The following is a 4,686-nucleotide window of genomic DNA, read 5'->3' as shown; positions in this document are numbered from 1 at the left end:
TCCGTAGCATTTTTGGACTTGGCTTGGTTTAGGATGGTCATAGTTTCCCAATTGAAACTATGGTTAAATCTGTCCATATGTTATAAAATTAAAGAGCTTTCATCATGTCTTCTGACTGCTAGTTGGTGTTCATGGATGCAATCTGCCAGTCTTCTCTTGCACTCATTACACTGTATGTTGTAGATTACTCCTGTTTTTTTCTTCTGGGGCTGGTCTTTTGGTTTACTTAAGAAGTTTTGAAGGGTTTTAGTTGGCTTGTGTGCCACACTGATTCCATGTGGTTGTAGTAGTTTGTTGGTGGTTTCCAAGATGTTCTTGATGTATAGCAGTGTTAATTGAATTTCAATCAATTGAAAGAATTATGGATTACATAAACCTCTGCCTAATCATATACTTTCAATTTGATGGACAAACTTACCAACAGAGTAAAGGTAGACCTATGGGATCACTGCTTTTAGGACTTATAGCAGAGGTTGTTATGCAATATCTAGAAGCCATAGCAGTTCCACAAATACAAGCCAAAATAGAAATCAGATTTGTAGATGATACCTTCACCATGATAAAAAGACCAGTTAAGAGAACATCCCCAATACCATCAACATCTTCAAAAGAATCCAGTTTGCCAGAGAAAAAGAAAACCACAACTCACTATCCTTCTTGAACATCCTGATCAGCAGAGACCACAATGGCAAACTAAAAACATGTGTACAGAAAAACCACCCACACCAACCAAATGTTGTACTACCAAAGCAACAACCCAACCTCTGATAAAAGAAGCTGCATAAGAACTAAAGGAAACAGAGCATCTATACAACATACGCCAACAAAATAGATATCCACACAACTTTATCAAAGGTTCGTGACCACTCAACCCAGTACAGCACAGCTAACATAAGCCCTAAAAGAATAACACTGCCATACATCAGATAATCTCAGAAACCACCAACATACAACCATACAACCACATGGAATCAGTATGGCACACAACCATACAACCATATGGAATCAGTATGGCACACAAGCCAACAAAAGCCCTTCAAAATATCTTAAGTAAACCAAAAGATACAGCAGTCCTAGGAGTCATCTACAACATACAGTGTAATGACTGCAACAGCCACTATATATGACATACAGGCAGAAGACACAGAATGTATCCATGAACACCAACTAGCTGACAGAATACATGATGAAAACTGTTTAATTTCACAACACATGGACAGGCTTAACCATACTTTTAATTTGGAAACAATGTCCATCCTAGACCAAGCTATGTTCAAAACCACTAGGGAATTTCTAGCAACCTGGCACTCTGACAAATCAGCCATCAATAGACACATAGACATAAATAATATCCATATACTATGCAAAGGAGACAATCAACAAGCCAAAAAGGGGACAAAAAGACTAAAACACCCTCCCACCAGCAATCAACACTCAGATGAGCACAGATTAACTCCAAGATTAACATCAGACTAACAATCAAATAAACAAATCCCCAATCAAGGAACTGCCAAACAAATCAACAGTAAACAGCCTAACCAAAGAACCTGTAAAACCACCTCCACCAACACTGACAGGGCAAGCCACTAGAATATAAACTGAGAGCAAACCCCCACTTCTTACTAGCATTGATGATGTTACATACTTTGAGTAATAAAATTTCTGCAAGCAAACAATGAAACTCAGAGCACCAAGGACCCTTCACAAATAAGATTTGAGGATTTAAGAGAACTTGCAGTCCACTAATAATTAGGAATTGAAGGATAAAATGAATATGGATAATAGTAAACAGGAATTTAGAAAGTGACATTATGCTGAGTCCAAATGTTGGATTATGTAATTCAGTAAGAACTCTTCAATTCTCCAGGGTTTCATTTTGGATTATTTTCAGCCCTAGCTAGATGTGGCATTGCAACAGGTCTTGAATCTGTGACTTTTTTCTTACACATTGCATAAAATCTCTCTGAGTCATAATTCCTTCCAGAAATTTCCTAACAGATTAAATAAATTGAAATTATGTGATAGTTTCATAAAGATTAAATAACATATTAAAACTTTTTTTAATATTTTTTTTATTTTTTAAACAAACAAAACAAAACATAACACACATACACACACAGTGTATACTCCTCCCCTTTTTTAAACAGCAATTTCGTAACGATAATCTTCTATTATTTACATTTCCCCCTTTATTCTTCTTTAGATATATTTGTCCTTGTTGTCCCGTTGTTTCTTATTTGCATTTTTCTTCCTTCATACTATACTTCATATTAAGAATAATACATATTATTATTACTATACTTTATTATACACACATTTTCCACTTTTGACCTTTCCACATTTATTCTCCTCTATTATTTCTAGTCTCCAACCAGTCATACCACTTGTTCCATATTAGATAGTACTCTGTGTCTTCCTTTTCTTTTATCTCTTTTGTTAATTTGTCCATCACAGCACAGTCCAGGATTTTTCTTATCACTTCTTCCTCTGATGGTATATTCTCATTTTTCCAGAACTGTGCGTATGCTATTCTTGCTGCCGTTGTTATATGTAGAATTAAGTACCGTATTTCTTTACTATATTTTCTGTTTAAAATACCCAGCAAAAAGATCTCTGGTTTCCAGTCTACGGGTTGGTCTATTATTTCTTCGNTCCGTAGCATTTTTGGACTTGGCTTGGTTTAGGATGGTCATAGTTTCCCAATTGAAACTATGGTTAAATCTGTCCATATGTTATAAAATTAAAGAGCTTTCATCATGTCTTCTGACTGCTAGTTGGTGTTCATGGATGCAATCTGCCAGTCTTCTCTTGCACTCATTACACTGTATGTTGTAGATTACTCCTGTTTTTTATTTCTGGGGCTGGTCTTTTGGTTTACTTAAGATGTTTTGAAGGGTTTTAGTTGGCTTGTGTGCCACACTGATTCCATGTGGTTGTAGTAGTTTGTTGGTGGTTTCCAAGATGTTCTTGATGTATAGCAGTGTTAATTGAATTTCAATCAATTGAAAGAATTATGGATTACATAAACCTCTGCCTAATCATATACTTTCAATTTGATGGACAAACTTACCAACAGAGTAAAGGTAGCCTATGGGATCACTGCTTTTAGGACTTATAGCAGAGGTTGTTATGCAATATCTAGAAGCCATAGCAGTTCCACAAATACAAGCCAAAATAGAAATCAGATTTGTAGATGATACCTTCACCATGATAAAAAAGACCAGTTAAGAGAACATCCACAATACCATCAACATCTTCAAAAGAATCCAGTTTGCCAGAGAAAAAGAAAACCACAACTCACTACCCTTCTTGAACATCCTGATCAGCAGAGACCACAATGGCAAACTAAAAACATGTGTACAGAAAAACCACCCACACCAACCAAATGTTGTACTACCAAAGCAACAACCCAACCTCTGATAAAAGAAGCTGCATAAGAACTAAAGGAAACAGAGCATCTATACAACATACGCCAACAAAATAGATATCCACACAACTTTATCAAAGGTTCGTGACCACTCAACCCAGTACAGCACAGCTAACACAAGCCCTAAAAGAATAACACTGCCATACATCAGATAATCTCAGAAACCACCAACATACAACCATACAACCACATGGAATCAGTATGGCACACAACCATACAACCACATGGAATCAGTATGGCACACAAGCCAACAAAAGCCCTTCAAAATATCTTAAGTAAACCAAAAGATCCAGCAGTCCTAGGAGTCATCTACAACATACAGTGTAATGACTGCAACAGCCACTATATATGACATACAGGCAGAAGACATAGAATGTATCCATGAACACCAACTAGCTGACAGAATACATGATGCAAACTGTTTAATTTCACAACACATGGACAGGCTTAACCATAGTTTTAATTTGGAAACAATGTCCATCCTAGACCAAGCTACTATGTTCAAAACCACTAGGGAATTTCTAGCAACCTGGCACTCTGACAAATCAGCCATCAATAGACACATAGACATAAATAATATCCATATACTATGCAAAGGAGACAATCAACAAGCCAAAAAGGGAACAAAAAGACTAAAACACCTTTCCACCAGCAATCAACACTCAGATGAGCACAGATTAACTCCAAGATTAACATCAGACTAACAATCAAATAAACAAATCCCCAATCAAGGAACTGCCAAACAAATCAACAGTAAACAACCTAACCAAAGAACCTGTAAAACCACCTCCACCAACACTGACAGGGCAAGCCACTAGAATATAAACTGAGAGCAAACCCCCACTTCTTACTAGCATTGATGATGTTACATACTTTGAGTAATAAAATTTCTGCAAGCAAACAATGAAACTCAGAGCACCAAGGACCCTTCACAAATAAGATTTGAGGATTTAAGAGAACTTGCAGTCCACTAATAATTAGGAATTAAAGGATAAAATGAATATGGATAATAGTAAACAGGAATTTAGAAAGTGATATTATGCTGAGTCCAAATGTTGGATTATGTAATTCAGTAAGAACTCTTCAATTCTCCAGGGTTTCATTTTGGATTATTTTCAGCCCTAGCTAGATGTGGCATTGCAACAGGTCTTGAATCTGTGACTTTTTTCTTACGCATTGCATAAAATCTCTCTGAGTCATAATTCCTTCCAGAAATTTCCTAACAGATTAAATAAATTGAAATTATGTGATAGTTTCAT

The 4,686-nt window shown here is 36.2% G+C and overlaps 1 protein-coding gene across 3 annotated transcripts in view; it reads left to right on the top strand.

The window, feature by feature from the left end:
* Window positions 1-4,686, top strand: part of PRRG4 (proline rich and Gla domain 4) — a 21,791-nt gene that overhangs the window by 11,249 nt on the left and 5,856 nt on the right. The gene's annotated exons all lie outside the window — the stretch shown is intronic.

This window comes from Protobothrops mucrosquamatus, unplaced genomic scaffold (assembly GCF_001527695.2).
Source record: "Protobothrops mucrosquamatus isolate PMUCROS unplaced genomic scaffold, P.Mucros_1.0 scaffold_19, whole genome shotgun sequence".
NCBI lineage: Eukaryota > Metazoa > Chordata > Lepidosauria > Squamata > Viperidae > Protobothrops > Protobothrops mucrosquamatus.
Note: the sequence above shows the minus strand (reverse complement) of the source record. Positions and strands in the feature narration are given on the sequence as shown.